Source organism: Hordeum vulgare, chromosome 4H (genome assembly GCF_904849725.1).
Source record: "Hordeum vulgare subsp. vulgare chromosome 4H, MorexV3_pseudomolecules_assembly, whole genome shotgun sequence".
Classification (NCBI taxonomy): Eukaryota; Viridiplantae; Streptophyta; class Magnoliopsida; order Poales; family Poaceae; genus Hordeum; species Hordeum vulgare.
This window is the reverse complement of record NC_058521.1, coordinates 582,152,121-582,160,611: the sequence shown is the minus strand read 5'-3', so window position 1 is coordinate 582,160,611 and position 8,491 is coordinate 582,152,121.

Sequence of the window (8,491 nt, the reverse complement as noted above, 5' to 3'; positions counted from 1 at the left end):
TTTACAAATGTTCACGTTTAGAAAAAGTAACTTCAAAAGGCCAATAAACCGGGTCGCTTCAGTGTTTGGTTCAGTGTCGTATGAAACCCGCACTATAGTGAAATAAACCGCTAGTGTGTCACTAGTTGCACGTGCTTTGTCGTATCGCTGTCGGGCACGGTATGTGTCACATAGGAGGTCTCGTCGCTTGAGAAAAATGAGGTCACATCCCATATCAACGGTAGAATGAAGAACGTGTAATCCTCCTTGCGCGTGAATTAGGACATCTTGAATGAGGACTCTCAAACCGGACGCAGCCGTTTGGATCACATAATTCGGAAGTGTTTTGTCATATAACGCGGTCCGCTTGACGGTTCTGACGTTATTTTTCTCATAAACCAAAAGCAACGTGGGGCCTTTTGAAATCACAATTGCTCCCTAGGGTGGTTTTGATAATTGATCACAACATATGCATCATTGAACTATTTTTTTCAACTATATTTCAGAAAAGTTCAAAAGATGCTATGGCTTAAGGTTTATGTGGAGATGCCCATCGATGCAAGAAAGGAATAATATTGGCTCAAGCTTCAAGCTAGAAGACTCTTCATTTTATATTTGTAAGAAATCGCTTTTGAGTCCTTAAGAAAGCCAATACTATTAAAAGGGGGTGAGGTAGTAAAATGAATTGATTGCTCAAATGCTAAAAATTAGCCACCAAAACACTCATTCATTTTTTCCCACATATCCACTCTGTCAAGTTCCACATATACAAATTCGGTGTAAACAACATTGCCACATAGGACCCATCAAGTTTGAACCTAAGACAAAACCCTAGCCATTCACACTAAACCAGTGCAACCGAAACTGCATCGGTGATACCGAGTTCAGTGTGACCAACATTCCGTTTCCAAGATACACAAAATCGGAATTTCTGAGTTTGAGTATCGGTGCCACCGAGTTTGGCCATCTGACCGTTAGTCAGCTTTTTGGTGCCATCGAGTTCTATATATCGGTCTCACCGAGATCCAAAAGTTCACCACTTTAGTGCTAATCGGTACCACCGAGTTGTCCACTTCAGTGTCACCGAGTTTGTTCTTTTGTGGGCAACGGTTGGATTTTGGTTGCTGCCTATATATACCCCTTCACCCACCTCTCATTCATGGTAGAAGCACTCAGAACACACACTTCATTTCCAGATTCATTTTCTAAGAGAGAACCACGTACTCATGTGTTGAGACCAAGATATTCCAATCCAATAATTTGAATCTTCGTCTCTAGCCTCCCCAAACTGCATTCCACCAAATCGACCTCTCCTACCCATGCATGTTCTGTGTGAGAGAGATTTGTGTTGAGGAGACTATCTTTGGAAGCACAAGAGCAAGGAGTTCATTGATCTACCCCATCTATTACCTTTTGGAGGGTGGTGCCTCCTAGATTGGTTAGGTGTCGCTTGGGAGCCTCCTACTCCGTGTTGTGGAGTTGAACTACCACTAGTGGGGACAGGGCCTATAGCCCCGGCCCGTAAGGGGCTTTAGTCCCGGTTCACCAACCGGGATTAAAGGGGTGGGACTAAAGGCCTAACCTTTAGTCCCGGCCCTGTTCCAAGCCGGGACTAAAGGTGCTCCACGTGGGCGCCTCGGAGCGTCCTCAGGGGCAGGCCCTTTAGTCCCGGTTCTTTACACGGACCGGGACTAAAGAGTTTCAGATTTTGTTTATTTTTGGGTTTTAGGGTTTTAGGGTTTAGGTGTTCGGGAGATTAACGTGATGCCTCGTTTGGTGTTCGGGAATTAGTTTTCATATAATTCTAAATAGAAATAATTATGCATATATATATAAGATTAACTTATCTTACAAGCGAGCATATATATACAATTATATGGAGATCTGAATTATCGGGACTAGAGCCCGTCTATTCGATTACATGGACGAACATCAGTAATGGCCCCTAGCTACACTAAATCGTCCTTTGTCATCTATAGCTTCCGTCCTCAGAAAGGTCGCAAGCTACTCTGCAACAGCAATCGCAAGTTGCTCTGGTAGGACCTTGTCCCTCATGGCCGTGTACTATATAAGAAGAGGAGATGAATATGAATATCAATCATGATAACAAAGAATGACGGGTAAAAATAGAGGTGTGAATGTTCATTGCTTACGTCGAATCTGTGATCCTTGTGCTCAGAGGTAGACGTGCGAATGGTCTCGCAAACATAGTATCCGCATAGATGTGTCCCCCGTGGCTGCTGGTCGCACTTTACGAGAATAGAATATATATAATCAAAATAATAATCTAGCATCATAAATGTATTGAAAATAGAAGTATATCATACTACTACTTACCTGAGCCGCTCTAAAGGTCAGCTTCTCAGGCTCGATACCGGGAGTCACGCACTTGAACCGCTTCCCAACCCTGTCCGACAAGGATAATGATTTGCTAAGTTTTTCATTAATTGATATATCATAAAATCATCGAAAGAGACTGATAGAGCGCAAGAATGATTGAAATTACCCTTGGAGCATGTCCTGCAGGCTTTGGAACTGTTCCAAGGGTCTCGATAATGGGTCGAAGGCATCAACTCTTCCCTTATCAATTTGAATGTCCAATGGAAGCTGCGCATGTATATATATATATATATATATATATATATATATATGTGTGTGTGTGTGTGTGTGTGTATGTGTGTGTCAGTAACTTATCAATTACACTTATAAGTGAATGGACACAACAGAGTAAAGACCCTCACCTGAAGTTGTATGGAAACAGTATGTGGTCACAGAAATTTTGATCTGTTAGAAACCTTAGAAGGTTTTCCTCCGTATCCTTGGGTTTATCAGTTAGCATCGCTATATGTATTTTATCTGGGTCAATAAACCCAATATTTAGGATGTTCCTATTTTTACAATCCAGAATCTTCATTCTGCATAATAGAGTACAAGTTATATATAGACAATGAATTGAAATAACTAAACAAGTAATATGTAGACAACGAATTGAAAAACTTACAGACAATAGCAACTCATAAGCGATTTGTCGAGGGCGTCGGCATTGTACATCTGGAAGAGTTCATCAAAGTTGATATGGATTTCTTCGGGGCGGCCGTAGTACTCCCGTGGGACACTCACCACGATCATTGTTCTCCCATTCTTTGATTCACTTAAGTACCATGTATGCAAGTAACGCATATTTGTTGGGAGATCATCTTTGCTGACCAAAGGCGCTCCCATGACAAACTGTGGCTTAGGGGCTACCACAGCCTTGGGTAACCTGTCATCTTGGGAAGCCAGAATGGCTTCAACCGGGATACCCCATTCATCCGCCCACTTCTTTGCTAATTCCAAATCTTGCCCCTGCACCGAAGGGGGGACATTCTCGGGTAACACCATGAGGGGTGGGATCGACTGTTTGGCCTGTTGTCCAAGCGGAGGAACGTCTGATCTTTTTTTGCTTGTAGTCGAACTTGATTTGCTCCCACTTGCACTTGCACGTGATCTGCTCTTTTTCACTTCCTTCTGCAATGTGCGTGTATAGTCATCAGGCTTATGGTGTAAGTCATACTGTGATGGAAGGGTCGTGAAGTATTTTGCAAATGCTATTTGCTTCTCGGTGTATTCCGGGCGGGGCTCGGGGTTCCTTCTTTTTCATCTGCGCATCATGATGTTCCTTTGCTATCCTGGCGTTTTCCTCGGGGGTACGATCATAAGGTCTGATAGGAAGATTAGCATGAGGTACCTTTGGGAGGGGCGACAGTTTGCGCTTTGGGGGGCTCCGTCGCTTAGAAATCATCGGCAGAGCGTTCTTGCTGGAACGCTTCCGCTTAGTATCCGGAGCGGGCGGCGGCGGAGACGGACGACCCAAGTCCGGCGGCGGTCATCGAGATGGACTCGTGTTGTGCTGGCCGACGTCATGTGGAGGGCTTGGAGGTAATGGAGGTGTAGGTGACCTGCGACGACTCGGAGGCGGTGTTGTCCTTGGGGCCGAGCCTGGAAGCTTGATGTAGTTCTTGTCCCATAGGATGACTCCACCCAGTACTTCTCCGAGTGTCCTATCATCTTCGGGTCCAGCTATGTCGAGCTCCATATCATGAAACCCCACCATGATTTCATCCACCCCGACTTTAGCAAAGCCAGCTGGAATCTCACGGCCATGCCAGCGTGCATCAGGGCCAGAAGGTAAAGCTTGTCCGACGGCCACCTTCATGGATATGTTCTTGAATTTCTGATGGAGTTCACATGATGTTGACTCCTTGATTCCATCCACGGGGTAGCCGGGACCGCCCTCTATCATTCTTCGTGCATCGTCGGGCGGGGCCTTAGATTCAGCCACACTGCTTTTCCGCTTAGATGGGGCGCCGGTAATATCAAATGCAGGATCTTCCTGGCGCGCTACTCCTCTAAGCTAATCAATCTGATTATGTTGCTCGTTAATCCTGGCAAGCAACTGGTTGAACTTGTCATTCTCCTCATCCTGCTGCCGCTTCTTTGCTCTCGTTCGGTTTCTGTAAGTGTCTTGGTCTCTGGCAAACCCAAGCCACCACGGGTAAGAAGGACTGAAGCCTCGCGTTCGTCCTCCATGTTCGTCATTGCCGAGGACCAGTGTGAGCAAATCTTTCTCTCTTTCTGCAGTGAACTATCTTTTTCCCTCCTTAATTTCTTTCACTATCTTTTTCCAATTCTCCCTGGGTATCCTAAGACCGTCACTGCAGATGAGGTCCCCTGTTTCTTCGTCGTACGAACCAGCATGCGCAAGGAACCAATTTCTTGCTCGCAATTCCCACTCATCACGGAGTGGTTCAGGTACGATGCCTTTAGCTAGCAGATCTTGCTCTTTCTTATCCCACTTTGGGATGGCAGTCTCATAGCCCCCTAGCCCCAGCTTGTGGTGATATTTCTTCTTGTCGGCATTTATCTTGTTCTTTTCTGATAATGCCTGGGCATCTTCTGACTCCTTGTACTCTTGAAATGCCTTCCAGTGATTCGCCTGCTTGGCTAGATACCCCTCGAATACTGGCACTTTCTTTGTCTTCAAATAGTTTTTCCATAGCTTCTTCTTCCAGCTACGGAACAGTTCGGCCATCTTCTTTAGAGTCCACTGCTTGACTTTGGCCCTCAGTTTGTCTGCGGCGTCTTCATTCTCACATTCTGGCGGGTTGAAATGTGACATGAGATCATTCCAAAGATTATCTTTGTACCTTTCGGCGACATAGTCACTATCGGCTGCCCCTTTGCGCTTGTTCCACTCCCGAACGCTAATCGGGACGTGATACCTAACGAGAACTCCGCATTGCTTCTTGAATGTGTTAGCAGCATTCTTAGGAAGCTTGGGTTCGCCCGTAGGCAATATCACCTCAAAGGTGTACTGCGTCCGTGCATCCAACTTTCTAGTCGGGCCTCGTTTCGTAGCTTTGCTCGATGTGGAGGCCTAAGAGGGAGAAACATTCGTCAAATGAATGTATATGTATACAATATAGAGCTATCTCTAATATTTTTCACATATTACAAGTGATTGTCGAACTTCATATGTATACCTCACCGGACTTTATTATTTCTCCACCGGCTTCTCCATCAGTGGAGCTATCACCTTCTCCGTCATTGGACCTATCTCCTCCCCCACCGGCTTCATCTTCGTGTCGGTCGACCTCCATTCCATATCCGGAGGGGTTTAGATATGACGACAGAGATTCAGCTGGTTCAACGTTGGGGCCGTCTTTAATTATATCTTTGAGAAGTTCTTCCTCTTCGAGGTTCCTGATATGTGGATCCATAGTTCTGCAAAAAACGGACATTTGATTAACTAATAAACTAAAAAACTATATAAGAGGTGTTGGAAACTTCGAAGTGTCATTTTATAGAGGAGGACCTTTAGTCCCGGGTCTTGGCTAGAACCTAAACTCTAAAATATGTCTAACAGATTCTCTTAACCTTTAAGGATTTAACAAAATGGCGACATTCTAGATGTGTAGAAAATGATCCTATTTTTCCTAATCTCATCTACCCTTCTATATGTCACATTGTCTAGTGTCAAAGGACTTTGTTGAACTTTGTACCAAAAAAGAATTATTCTATCCGGAACTCCGTTCCAAAACAACTTTAGTCCCGGGTCGTGGCTCCACCCGGGACTCCTAGATTTCTTCATAGTATTCAAAGTAGGAGTACTTTTCCAATTTGAGCATTCAATAAGCAAAACCAAATCGTAAAATAAAGTAGTATTCAAATTAGCATGCATTCAATTATAAGCAAAACTACATCATCTCTTTTGTCCGTACATCGTCGAATATTATCACTAATACTCCTCGAATACTCTCATACATATAGCATCACTGATACACCTAGTACCGTAGCGCCCGACGGGTATCGTCGCGGGCGGTGGACACCCAAAGAGAAGGAACCATCACAGGATCATAGCTCCAGTGAGATCCCCGAAGAACCTGCCAGGTATGCTCGAACCTGCCCTCCAACGCAACCATGTAGCGACGGACGTGCTCATCCTCCTCGCTGACACGGTGATGTACCACCTCCGCGGTGTCCGAAAGCCTCGGCACTGTCACTGGCCCACGCGATCGCCACCAAACAAGGAGCGGGTCAACAACGGGCTGGCTCCTCACCAACCTACGCCCCCGGAAGGTAGCACCTCCCAATACGAGCCGGGCGGAGCCCAGTCCCGGACAGGGCCCCTCTGATCAAGCAGGTGTCCTCCGCCGAGTCGACGACGAGGATGCGGGATAGGCATCGTAAAATGAACTAAAAAATAAACTAGTTCTATTAATTTTCTTGTTAAAAATAAACTATTAACACTTAAGCATATACAATAGCAAAATTAAACTATTAACACTTAAGCATATACAATAGCAAAATTAAGCAATAATCTAAGAAACACTAATTAAGCATCTATATACATAGAAATGTCTTCTTCTTCTTCTTCTTCTTCTTCTTTCTTATTTTCTTCTCCGCTTCTTCTTCAACTTCTCTTCTTCTACTTCTCCTCTTCTTCTATTTTTCCTCTTCTTCTCCTCTCCTCCTCTTCTTATTCTCCGTTTTCTTCTTTTCTTCTCCTGCTCTTCTTATTTTCCTTTTTCCTAATCTTATTTTCTTATTTTTGTTCATATTTCTTTTTCTTGTAACCCTAACCTAGTTCTAAATATTAATAACCCTAATAATCTAGCAGGAATTAAATGACAATAGGAATTAAATGACAAAAAAAATCTTTTTCTTTTTCTTCTTTTCTTTTCCTTGTTCAGGAACCTAATAACAATAGGAATTAAATGACAAAAAAATCTTTTTCTTTTTCTTCTTTTCTTCCCTTTTTCTTCTTTTCTTCTCCTTTTTCTTCTTTTCTTCTCCTTTTTCTTCCTTTCTTCTCCTTTTTCTTCCTTTCTTCCCTTTTTCTTCGTTTCTTCCCTTTTTCTTCTTCTTTTCTTCCCTTTTTCTTCTTTTCTTCTCCTTTTTCTTCTTTCCTTCTACCATCCGGAGTGTTGGGAGGAGGGGGTGGGGGGCTTACCGGCCGGAGGCGTCGACGACGGCGAGGAGGACGGCGGCGGCGAGGAGGACGGCGACGGCGAGGAGGATGGCAGGCGGCGGCGAGCAGGACGGTGGGCAGCCTGACGGCGTCGTCGAGTTCGTCGCTGTGTCGCGCCCGGCAGGAGAACGAGGAAGAAGGAGAGAAGGAAATGCGATTTGGGTTGGAAATTTTCTAACTCCCGCTTATATAGGTGGATCTTTAGTCCCGGTTCAGGGCTCGAACCGGGACTAAAGACCCCCTTTAGTCCCGGGTGGAGCCATGACCCGGGACTAAAGGCCCTTTTTCGGCAGACCAAAAGGCGGGAAGCAGGGGGGCTTTAGTCTCGGTGCGGGGCTCCAACCGGGACTAAAGGGGGTCTTTAGTCCCGGTTCGAGCCCCGAACCGGGACTAAAGTGCTCGGCAGGCGGGAGGCGAGGGGCTTTAGTCCCGGGTCGTGACTCCATCCGGGACTAAAGCCCCTCCTCGGCTGCACGATAAGTTTAGTCCCACCTCGCCCAACGAGGGGGACTAACACTTGTTTATAAGCCCCGTCGCAGCATCTCCATCGAGCTCCTCTCTAAAGCAGGCTTACGGGCCTAAACTGACTTTAAATTAAAAAATTGAAACTATATGTGAAATTGTGGAGAAAATTAAACCTGAATTCAAAGTGAGGTCACTTTGAATTTAGGTTTAATTTTCTTTACAAAACTCATATAGTTTCAATTTTTTTCTATTTTCAAAATTATCTATTTTTTTCTTTTCAATTAAAAACTATGTTTATTAAAATTCTTTTTGCATATTTGAGAATTTGACAAAACTATGATAATGAAAAGTGTTTGAAATTGAATAAATAATTCAAAACTATTTTCTATTTTCAAAAGTAATTATTTTGACTATCCAAACTATTAACTATTTTGTTATTTTCAATTAAAAACTACGTTTATTAAAATTCTTTTTGCATATTTGAGAATTTGACAAAACAATGATAATGAAAAGTGTTTGAAATTGAATAAATAATTC